Below are 12,439 nucleotides of genomic sequence, written 5' to 3' on the forward strand. Positions count from 1 at the left end.
ACCCTTCACCACTTTTGATGGAAAACTTGTGATATAAAACATTATATAAAAATGTTTTCAGCATTAGAAAATCTCAGCTTTTTGTCAGATAAGCCTGAAACAAAACACTGGAGCTATTTGCAGTCTGAAAAGTTCTGAACTTGTACTTAATTTCAGAAAGCTGACAAATGAGAACTCCACTTTTGCTGCATTATTGTCAAACAGCACACCAGAGTCACATTCTTTAACGGAATGCATTAGAGCAAAGTTAAGAAAAAAAGGCAGTTTCCCATACCTGCTTTTATGGGAAGAGTAGTTAATTTCTGAGAATGAAGGACACCACCTCTGCCATGAGGAGCTCTTTTCTTCTTGAGGCCAATCTTGCCTCGCACAAATCTATCATTAGAAAAGGCTGTGTCTGCCATATCTGGGCACAATGGCACTACTTCTGTCCAGTCTGGATAGCAAGGGGTCACCAAAATCTCTATGTCAGGGTGCCGTGTGGGACAGTAGCTTCCTGGAGCAGGGGCACCAGTACCAGTGGATGTCTCTCTGGGTGTCCGTCAAGGCAGGGTCTCACTAGCCATAGCCTGTCCAACTGGCCCAACCAGAGGGCACTATGACAGCTCCAGCCCCAGCATCAGGCACCAGGACACTCTGGGGACAGGCTGGGCAGTGGGCCTGTAGGTGAACCCAGCTCGGTGGGTCCCACAGCCAAGTAGAGCAGGACTATGGGAAGCCAGAGACCAGCCCAGCAACCCCAGGAACTGGGCAGGGACATTGGGGCTTGTTGGTGTACCCAGGGTCCCGACTGTCTAAAGCTGTGCTCATTAATGATGCCTATGGAAGTATAGCCAAGTAAATCATGAGATTTTATTAATAAAACACATTTAAAGTCTTATCAAACAGCATGATTACAAGCCATTAAAGCTGTTTAAAATGTCAGTTCTTTGTTCATATATAAGGTAACATACATTTACTAACTGGTAGACACTAAACAGTGGTGCTCAGTTGGAGGAGGGGAGGGAAGACCCTGCTGAGTGCAAGGGCTTTCTGGTTTCAGATTCTTCTTGTTTCTTTGGTAACTTCCTTATTCAATACCAATGAACCAACCCCTCTGAACATCTCAGCCTGGATTTCCCTTCTCACACAGGAGAGAAACATAAGGATTTTCACTGTAATAGTTTGGCAGTATTTGTGTAGATTTTATCCAGCCTTTGGTGCTTCCATTCCATCACTGGGGCCTTCTCCATCTTCAGCCTGCAGAGCAAGTGAGTCCTCTGGCTGCAGAACAATTTGTGTCCTAGTTTCTTACTAGCGTATGTGTCAATCTATCTACTTGTTTACAAATTGTGAACAAGTATTTGTGAACATAATTGATATGATACAGTACATATGTGAAATGTAGAAACACAGAAGTGTTATCAATCTCAAGTACTTGTAGAGGAAAAAGAATCCCAGTAAAGATCACCACAACACTCTCACTCTTGTCTTATTGCACCAGTGGATAAAGATAGTTGCCCAAATCCAATATCTGTGTCTCACTCTAATGCATCAGTAAGGTAACCAATGCAATCTTACCTTAGGCTTCTTGTAGGTATTGGAAGCCTCGGTTTAGTGTTAGGAGTGAGAACAGGTTTTTTTCATAGAGATGAGGAAAGATGGTCACAACAGACAATTCATCAAAACTGAAATTATTCCCAGAAGAGCTTCCTGTCCTCAAAAATATTGGAAAACAGGTTCTGAAATTCTAGAAATGTGCCATTTCAACATTTTTAAAACAAAAAGCCTTTTTTTGCAGTTAAAAGCATCTTCTCTTGTTGAAACAATTTAGTTTATATAAAAAGGTTAGAAAAGGAAAAAAAAAGTTTGGTATTAAAATGAAATATTTGTTTCTTAAGTTACTCATAGTCACTGAGCCCCATGCTGGGCCTAAAATTTCAAAATCAACAGAATCCTTGCAGGACAAGAAAAGTGTTCTCTGTATATCCATGCAACAAAGGGGGCATTAGCAGTTCAAGCCCTCTCCAGTTTCCTTGCAGTGTGCCTAAAACTTACTTTTGAAAACAACCTTGATGAATGCAAATTTGGTCTAGACCTCCAACCTTTCCCATCTTTAGTGACTTCTTACTCCTCTCACCCGTTTTGGTTTTTTTTATTATTATACATCTTAGAATAAAGCTACAGAGATAGTCTTTAGTGGAGTAAAACTGAAGAGTTCCTTTAACTCAAAATTGCTCTTGTAGATTCATGAAAATAAAGTATTAAACACACATATCTGCATTTTACTATGGCCTTTGCATGGCAAATAGATTAGTCACTTTCATGCTGAAATTTTTATGACAAATTGGGTTGATTTGGTTTTTTTTAAAGGATAATATATTTGAAAAGCTTAAGAGCAGTCAGAGATCACTCCTTTATCATCCAGCTTTTCCAATCATCTTTTCTCAAGAACACAAAACACAGTAGCAAGAGAAAGTTGAACTTATTTGAATCAGAAAAAGTTATAAATTTATGGAATTTAAGACCAGAAAAGACTGCCTGATAAAGCAATATGAATGGCTCTATATGACAACTATCAAATTTCCTCTGAGTTTTCTTATATTCTGCTCCCTTCATTGTACCCTAGTAACACACTGTGTTCAGCTAAAGTGTGTCTTGCAGACAGCCCTCCCGTAAGGGACAGTTGAGATATTTGTTTTAGCACAACATACGTATATAGGAGTGAGAAACAAAGACAGTCTTAGACACTCACAGAAAAAAGAGTAACTAGCCATTGACTACAATCTGAAAAACTAAAAAATCTGCCTCTGGAATTATGCATATTCATTCAGGACACAAAATCATCAGCTCTCCCTGAAAGAGCTGAAAACCTATCCTATGATGTTTTTTCAGATCTTCTAGTGTTAGTTAGGACATTCCAACTATGCTGTCCTAACTGTGCTGCCAAACCCATGTCTGTGGGTGGATGACATACTGGCACAGGAGTAATTTTGTCTTACAATTAATGAGATGGTTTAGCCATACTGAAGAAATACCTTTTGTGACCATTGTGGTGATTGCTGATAACAATATATTATATACACATACTCAAAGCCCTTTGTAGTGTGGGCTACAGATTTTTTTTATCTGAGAAAAAGTTCAGTGGAGTTATAAAGGTAATGTCCAAAAGGCATGATGAAATGGCAAGGTCTTTCTTCCAAGCACATGTTCACTTAATCCCTTCTCTTTTTTTTATAGTAAGAAGAATATATCTTAACATTGACAAACTATATATTTTCATGTCCAGCTGTTCAGTCAGGTACAAGCTTCCATCTTCCTAAACTTCCAACTGTCCTGCTAGATTTAAGTTTCTGCAGCATCCGATGCCCCCAAGCACCGGAAATCTGGTAAAAAAATGGTATACCTGTTCTCAACTGGAAGACAGCTATGAAGGAAAAAAATCTTTTAAGTTCCTCTTTTAAACAAAGTGTCACCAAACAAGGAGGAAAAAAATAAAGTTTAGCTTAGAGATGGTTTATAACAATGAGAAGTATCTTAGAATTTCCTTCACAGATGGATTTTTATTTCACTGAGTCATCTAGTTTACTTATTTCAGATTTTAATGACTGAAATAGATCAGGTAGGAAAGCAGCAGCATGCATGCTTACTTACTTATAGACTCTTTCATGAACTAAAGTACACTGAGCTCTTTAGAAGACAGGAAGAGTCTCTTTAGTCCTCAAAAAGGGATTTCCAATATCATAAAATTATGCTAGTAATATGACCTGTAGTGACAGGAATATGTAGAAACAGTACTACAATCTGTAATTTTTTAAAATACTTTGGAATAATCTACCCTGAATTAGGAGACAGACTCGTGTTGCTGCTATGGTCCTCACTACTTCTAAGGAGTTCTTTGTAATGGTATTTGTGAAATTATAGACCTATAGCTCTTAAGGCTAGAAAGAACCACATAGAATCTCTCATGTTCCCTTGTCTTTAATACAACCATATAATTTCACCCAGCTGTGTCTCCATTGTTTGCTAGAGCATACCATCCACTCTCAGCCTGAAGACTTAAAGAAATGGTAAGTTCACTATTCCTCATAATAATTTGTTCTAGTGACTGATAACTTCATTGTTAGCAACTGAAGAGTATAACACTAATCTAGGTGGCAACCAAATATACTGGGAATAACTCTACCTGCTTAAACAATGCTGTTTGAGTTTAATTAATATCCTTTTTGCCAGGTCTGTTCATCATAAAAGCAATAGGGCTTTATGAATATTTTGTTTAAACTACCACTACTTTTGTGAGCTTTTTGCATTTGTTCCTCATCATCTGATTTTTCTAGAAGCTTAATAAATTTGGAGGCAAATCTGCATGGTTTCCATCTCCATATGCCACAATGCTTTCAAAAAATGACCGACACTTTCTTCTGTATTCTGTGATTTCCATGCAGCTTTTTTTCATGATAGAATGGAAGCCTTCTTCTTACAATGAAATCATTCCCATATGGAGTCATTGCTGAAAATTCGTGAGAACGCCTGCGCATGCACAAAAAAGGAATATAAAACATGAATACTCTTTGGGATGCCACACAACACATTTCCAGATACAATAATAGTTTGCATTTTTGCAGACCTTTCCATCTTCAATGAATTAGGTGTGCATTCATCATGAGAAAAGATTAGTGAAACTAGATGTCATAAATGTTATTTTACTAAGGTTCTTCTTCAACATAAGATTTAGCTGCCATAGTTCAAAGAGTGATAAAACTATTATGTATGACTGACAGACTTAGCACCACAGAGCGCACTCAAATTTGACAAGTACGTTGCCAGCAGAATTCTTGGAAATCTCGCTCCCTGGAACAGGGTTAGGATATGGAAAGAGTATGTCACACAAAGGCTGATTGCTACCACATATTAAGACCAGGTGGTCTTAATGGGTGGGCTACAACCCTCTTATCTGCCCTCCCTCTGTAAATCTGTACTTACTTTGAAGCTTTACTCTTACAAGTTCTGAGTCCTTTATTAGAAGCTGAGACTCAGCAGCACAGAGGATTAGCCTTTATAGTCTCACTCATGGACAGGCCTGTCTGAAGGCCCTTTTTTTCTGTGAGAGGTGCTTATTGATGGCAGAATTCCTGTAGAGGATAATACTGGGAATGAAACCATACATGGCAATGGACCACAGTACAGAGACTCCTGAGCAAACCTGGCAGCTGAGATAGTCCCACAGCATACTGCAGCACCATGCCAAGAGGCTGTTAAGGTCCCAAAAGGAGCTTAGCCATGTTTTTATGGCCCTATATCCAATCAAGTCAGCCCTAGCTCTAGTTCGGGGTCACCTCGATACAGCTCTACCAGTGGCCATCTCACCATGAATGCAGCACTTACACAACAGTGACACATGGGCAGGAATTTGCCCACTGCAGTGGATTGTTACAGCAATCAACACTCCAGAAATTAATGCACAATAATGCTGAAAAGAAAGCAAGAAAATACTTTAAAGTTTTATGTTTATCATCTTTTACCCTGATAGAGAGGGAAGCCTAAGTTTGACTGATTTGACCAAACTAAGCAATTCAAGCATCTTCTGCCTAATTTTAGGCCAAAGAATATTGGCCAAAGAATAAGGCCAATATCAATGCAGAAGCAGCAGATAAATCAAAAGCAGAAAAATGGGAATTAAAGCACAGTTCAGGCCTTTCATCTTTATTACCCTTCTTTATGTGCATATGGTAGATGTTCAACACTTTCCAAGTCTGTATGATATTCCCTTGTACTTTGGGAGCTGTAGGGCTGTGGTTGTCTATAAAAAGGCAACCTAACAGTTTCCTGTGACCAAGAGTTGAATGTGTTATTTGTTACCAGCTAGTTTATGGATAGATTAAGCCCAAGACTTGGCTTTAAGTGATCAGACTTACATTAAACCACTCACTCACAGGGTGAATTCATGTACAGAGAGAATTCTGGCAGGATATTTTATTTCTGACTTATGGCATATGACTTTTTTTTTCTAAACAATATTAAAACCAGAACCTATAATACACCAAATGCAGACTGCATTTTTTGGAAGGCCGATACCAAACATAACAGTAAATGAACCCTTCTGAAAGGTTAAAGTTGCTTTCATATAAAACATTTTCCACCAGGAAATGGAAGTGGAATGTTGAACTAAGCATTTAACTTGAAAGAACTGTGCACAGATTCCAATGGTTGCATTATCCTTTAAAATAAAAAAAGCAAAAGATTTTTATGGGCATACATAGTTCTACTTTCATAAAAAGGGTATTATGGTGACAAGGTACAATGAATCCCAGTATTTCGGGTGCTTCTTTTAACCTTTCAACAGCTCTCTCCTTGTGCATTAACTGTTCTAGGGTGAGGTTTTGCAGTATTGCTAAATTCATAGAATTGTAGAATCATTTAGGTTGGAAAATACCTCTAAGTGCAATGCTAAATCAAACACTGCCAAGTCTCCCACTAAACCATGTCCCTAAGGACCACATCTACACGTATTTTCAGTACCCCCAGGGATGGTCACGCGACCACTTCTCTGGGCAGCCTGTTCCAGTGCTTGACAACTCTTTTTGTGAAGATATGTTTTCTAATACGCAATCTAAACCTCCTGTGGTGCAACTTGAAGCCATTTCCTCCCATCCTAACTCTTCAGCTTCAATGGAGGACAGAGTTTGGCTCTATGCATAAAAGAAAGCTGTTGAGGATTGAGTCTGCAAAGATGATTTCCTGGCAGAGCTGACTGCAGGAAACAACACAACACTGCCAAAAGTCCGTTGAGCTCTAGCTAGGAGAGTGCACTGCTGGGGTCTCGTCTTTCCCATGAACACGAATCTCACCCTTCAGCAGCTGTCTGACTTCACTGCCTAGGGATAGTCATTACAGAGGGCCTGCAAGCAGTGTCATTGATTAGGAGTCAAGACCATTCTGTTTTAGTCCCATGTCTACTATGCCATCACAAACAACTTGCATCACACCCTCAGTTACCCCACACATAAAATGAGGACATTGACATTCACTTTACTGGGTAAAGTATTTGAAGGTACACCCCATGACAGAGGTTCCTATTTACAGTACTCCCATTAAACATTTTTTTCCTTCAGCTGTTGTAGACAATTGCTATGCACAGGAGCTGCTCATCTAACAGTCTTGCTCCCACCACTTCTCCCTGCATCCTTCCTTCCTCAGTATGCAGGCCCATTCCTTCCCTTCTACTACCTCTGACTTTCACGTGGTTCTTCAGTGAACCAAATTGGGTTACCAAACCAAGAGAAAACTTTTTGTTTCTAATTTTGCTGAGTGAGTTCTACCAGCTGGCAAAGTGAACCAGCTCTAGGGGTGATACAGAAATCAGAGCTGGTGCAGAAGCTGAAATGGTTGAGAACAGTACTCCTAGATTTTCATGGGAGACTTCAAACTTGTAAAGCACCCATTGTAGACAACATGATTGTCTATTACAAATACACTTAACTAACTGCGAGTGTGGACCTGTTGCACTAGCTGCTGCAAAAAGGTAATGAAAGTAATCATACCAAACAGATTTACCACTTATAGGGACAAGGATAAATGACAATAGATGTACCATAGCATGGTTGGCCATTCTTAGGTATAGAAACTCTGACATAAGGGCAGAGACCCATGCATCATTATATGAAGCGATCAAAGAGTGTCTCTTTACTGGATACAATCCCTGTCTTCAGGGAGGTGTGGGGAGAGGCAAGGTGGTGTGGGGAGGGAATGGGGAACTTTTTTTTGACTCTTGATTTTGATTCCTTCATCAAAATGGGGAGCAAAGCTATTCAAATGAGCCTGTCACATTGACCTCCTGCTGATTTGCCAGATTCCAGTGTCCTCAAGTTTGACACAGCACTATTATTCTGTGTCCTGCATTTAAAAACAAAAGTGATTTAATCTGGGTCTCTGTCACCCCACTTGCTGACATGTTGACATCACATAAATAATGCATAGCTCTGTGACCACACTACTTTCATGACACGTGCTGAGAGAAACAGAGAACACCTGCTATTATTATTAGTCACTTCTTAGATACCTGAGAAATCTGCAAAACGAACATCAAATTTAGTTTAAACATGTTGTGGTCTCCACCTCCAAACTCCTTCATTAGGTCTCAAAGGGAACTTATGCATCCACTGTTATTAAAAAGAGGGACTGCTAATTTACATTTCATATCCTTTAAAAGTCTCCCTTCTAGGACTGTGACTAAATAACTGAGTTTGTTAACTGACACAAGAATTTCAACCAGCAAGATTTTTCTCTCTAGAGTATTGACTGAAGAGGCCACCATTTTAGAAGAAATCTCAAAGAGCAACAAAAACCCAGTTCTAGACTGCCAAATTCTCCCTACCTAATTAATAACAGACACTGCTTCCTGTTAACATTAGCCAGTCTACTTCTACTCTTCTGATCATGTTAAACTGTAAACCTAGTATTGTTATCAGGGCATACTCATTAAGACAAACTAAAACTGTGGTTTGCATGGGGGAACGTTGTAAAGCCAAGATAGCACATCTAATATGTCATTTACTTCTTACATGACCATCTTTTATCACCTAAATGTCATACAACCTCAGCCATATTGAAAATAGACAGCAATATATACTATTTTTCACAGAGCATTTTACAAGCTTGAAAGTTATTGTCTATATCACTGGTCCCCAACTACCACTACATACACCCTCCTTTCCAACATTGTGACTGCCAAGAAGAGAAAGTGACTGATTACAGTTACACCTTTCCATAGTGTACAACAGTAGAAGACTTGCTTATCTTCTTCATTTCACTGAGACTATGCTGTCAGAGCAGAACCATGGTATGCACTCTTCCTGCAAAGACACATAGGAGTAGCTGTTAGGCCAGGAGAGACAATAAAATACAACAAAATATGAAAAACAAAACCAAAGTCTTTATGGTTTAAAAGTTAGGATGGCTGTGTTGTTGTGGGGAACTCACCTCAGTCCTCACCCTTTATTCAGCGCTAGGGAATTGCACCTATGAGGAATATGCAGTTGCCTACTGACTTTAGATTCCCAAAGCCTGAAATAAAAGAATATCTGGATTCAAGCCACTGAACTGTGCAACCAGATCTTTGTTTCTCTGGAAAAATCATATGTACAGCTCAAAATGGCTTGCACAAATAATCTCCTTTAGAAACTTTGGAAACTAGCAAATATTAAAAAAAAAAAAAAAAACGATAGGGAGGGTATTTTTTTCAGCTCCTACAATACAGCCATAGCACATAGAAATTTGGGTTGTTTCTGCTCAAAGATGAATATATCAAACAATAATCTGTATTTGAGTATATTGTTCAAAAGGATCAGCATCTTGAGTGCCCTAGACCAGGACCAATTCTTTCTTGTTTTCTCCATTAAGAAGACGAGGACTCTTGTGGTCTCTTTTCAAAAGAATATCTTTGTCCAGAATCTTGTCTTAGAGTTTTATTTGCACTATGTTATTTAGAACAGAAAAGAACATTGGAATGACTTCCTAATTTCTTTAGTAAATCTGTTCTTAATGTACTTTATTCCAAGCACTTTTATAGACAGTTTCTTACATGTTCTCCTACTCTCAAGCTCTGTAATTGCGCACACACACACTAGTCAAGCTTTCTTTTGACTGGAACAGACTTGTAGTAACTCCAGTAAGTTGAGAGGAAAAGTTAGGAAAAAAGAGTAAGTGGTTGAGAAGATAACTTACTGCTCAAGATGTGATTTCTGTTCTGACAGTTGCTATATGTAATGTAGATGTCTCACATACAGAAGTGAGAAAGCCTGCCTTGTGGAGGCTTTCTACAGTTTTTGTTTTGCCCGGGGTTTGGATTTCACAAGGCTAAATAGATTGCCCTTGTCCAGGAAATTCCATGTGTAAAGCCAGATGGTGTCTGCACTCAAGCTGGAAAGAGTAAAAACTAGAAAAGGATAGTGGCTGAAAACCAGGGAATAAAACCCACTGAACTAGACAAGCAGGCAAATATAAAGTGTTAGCAAGAAGTTAGCTCACCACAGGTAAAAATGAGAGTATTTTGAGAATATCAAACGTATTTGAACATTTTCTTCCGAAGTTCATTCAAAGCTTCTTTCAGCAAGGTTTTCTCTCCCCCTCCTCAATGGAAGCCTTGTGAGAATACTATCAGCATCAGAAACTTCTAAACTCTTGTTGGTAGATATATACCTGTATATGCAAGAATAAATTAATTATTCCAAACAAGTCCAGTGCTAGACACATAGCAAGTAAAAATAGCACAACTTGCACATTCTTACTAAGAGCTAGCTCAGCAGTCAGCAGCACTGCCTGAAAGGTCAACTATAAAAGTTCCTGCTATGTGGTAACTTGATTTGATTGTTTCCTCTATTAAAACATCCTATTAAAGCAACTTAAAATGTACAGGTAAATCTCCTATTTTGTGCAGTTGAAAGTGCATCAACTCTGAAAGAGTAAAATCTGGGTAAATATGTGCTACAGACAGCACTAATGAGTCTCTTCAAGAGGAAATGGTGTGCTCTTCCTGTCGTCATTGTTTGTCTCTTGGTAGTGGAGCGGGAGGAAAATAGACACTGCTGCCTTCGGAGGTAAGATCTTCCGATAGTGAGATTTTCTTGCATTTTATCTGATGTCCATATTTACAAACTTGAGCACATGTGGTTTCACAGAAATGTTCAGAAAGGAAGATCGAGGCGATGAGCAGCACACACATGACCTGTTTCCTGTGGTAGTTGAGAAGAGTGTGCTAGATGCCAGGCCCGGCTGGTGAAGCAGAAGCAAAAGTTGCGGCACAGTCAGTGACAGTTGGAATTGTGGCAAGAAGGTGGCTGTGGGGTCATAGGATACACACAAGTACATGAGCCCAATCAGAATCCAGTGGCAGCTAGTTTCCTTGCTTACAAGTTGTGTCATTTGCACACCAGTTTCAAGGGGCAGCTTTTTCTTCTACACATAACAACTATTGCCCCATCCATACAGCATTTTGAACACTTCCTGTGATAAACAGTGCAAGATTTTTTTTATTTTCTGCTATCAACATTTTAGTTTTCACATCTAAAAGGCATGCACAGTTCTCTGTTTGATTGTTTACAACTTCAGTTTTATACCCTTTCTTATCTGTACAGTTTGGGTAATGCGGCTTGATGATTTCACTCTGTGTTTTCCCTTTTCAGTTGCATACATCAGATAGCAGATATTCACACATCCCTTCTATCATGTGACACGTGTTCATAATGCAGAGTGACAATGTGGCAGACTTTCTTTTGCAAAAAATTAGCCTTGATATGCTCCAGAGCATTTCTTAGAAATTACCACAGTACCAATTATGGAATGCAAAGTGTGGACAGTACTGTGCTTGCAAACATTAAACTCTACGCGTTACATTTCTGCAGAAAATCAGTTCTCACTCAATTAGTCTGAAAATTCGTTTGTTACTTAAGGCTAATTCTACGTCTGAAACAGCCTCTTTAAAACTGTATTATCACCTTCATCTCTGTGCTAGCCAGCTATCTCTGATATGACCGATGCTTGGAAGACATTGCTGTGAAAAGAGACTGTGCTCGCTGTAGCGTACTTGAAACCTAATGAACTGTCATACATCTCTTTTACAGTATGTGCTGGTATAAACAATGGAGAAATCAGAGGGAAATTGAGAATCCTAGGCTATAATTTAAAGGTGTTCAGTGTTCCAGATAAAACATACTAAGCCATCTGTAAGGAGCTTAGGTGCCTTAACTTCACTTACTTTTGCTTAAGGTGCTTTCAAACTCCTCAGAATTACAATAGGCAACTACTTGAATGTTAAAGGCCTAGATAACCTTAAAATTCTGGACCTCAGTTCTTGATGACTAGCAGTCTTAGCCTGCTAGCTAAATTCAGCCTTGAACACTGTACTGTATGCATGTTACCTACCTACCTACTAGAACTAGGTCATTACTGCCCATCTGAACAGTTACTCAGAAGTAATGAATGAGAAATATCCTTCTTGGCCTGTATTTGAAGTCATGACATAGAATCATAGAATCATAGAATCATAGAAGAGTTTGGATTGGAAGGGACCTTAAAGTTTACCCAGTTCCAACCCCCCTGCCATGGGCAGGGACAAGTCCCACAAGATCAGTCTGCCCACCGACCCCATCTACACTAGAGACATTCCTTACACAGAGGTAAAAAGCTAGCCATACCATTATAACCATCCAAACCCTAGACTCCTACCATCCTTCATACTGAGCAAAGAAAAAAACAAATATTCCTGACAGTCTTAGCCCAAGCTTGATATGAGTGATCTGACAATGTCTAGAAAATTACTATGTGAAAAATAATAATGTGAAACAATTTTTCATTCTAAGAGGCATTTTTATCTTTACTTTTTGATTTCTATTTTAAATCTTTCTAGTTTAAAAAAAGCAAGAATATTTAACAATATTCCAAGTTAGGATCAAGCTGTCTGAAA

The 12,439-nt window shown here is 38.9% G+C and overlaps 1 long non-coding RNA gene across 9 annotated transcripts in view; it reads right to left on the reverse strand.

Annotated features, from left to right (window-relative positions):
• Window positions 1-713: 713 nt before the first annotated feature.
• Window positions 714-12,439, reverse strand: part of LOC128851641 (uncharacterized) — a 56,267-nt gene continuing 44,541 nt past the window's right edge. For 5 of the 9 annotated variants that reach the window (XR_008449011.1, XR_008449007.1, XR_008449010.1 and 2 more), the window contains 3 exons: window positions 10,006-10,176; window positions 8,959-9,042; window positions 5,617-8,831 (listed from right to left, as the gene is read on the reverse strand). This is a non-coding gene — a long non-coding RNA (uncharacterized LOC128851641). Of the gene's footprint in view, window positions 4,510-5,616; window positions 8,832-8,958; window positions 9,043-10,005; window positions 10,177-12,439 lie in introns of those variants that run through there. The other 4 variants (XR_008449009.1, XR_008449012.1, XR_008449014.1 and 1 more) reach the window with 4 other exon arrangements.

This window comes from Cuculus canorus, chromosome 3 (assembly GCF_017976375.1).
Source record: "Cuculus canorus isolate bCucCan1 chromosome 3, bCucCan1.pri, whole genome shotgun sequence".
In the NCBI taxonomy this organism is placed as follows: Eukaryota; Metazoa; Chordata; class Aves; order Cuculiformes; family Cuculidae; genus Cuculus; species Cuculus canorus.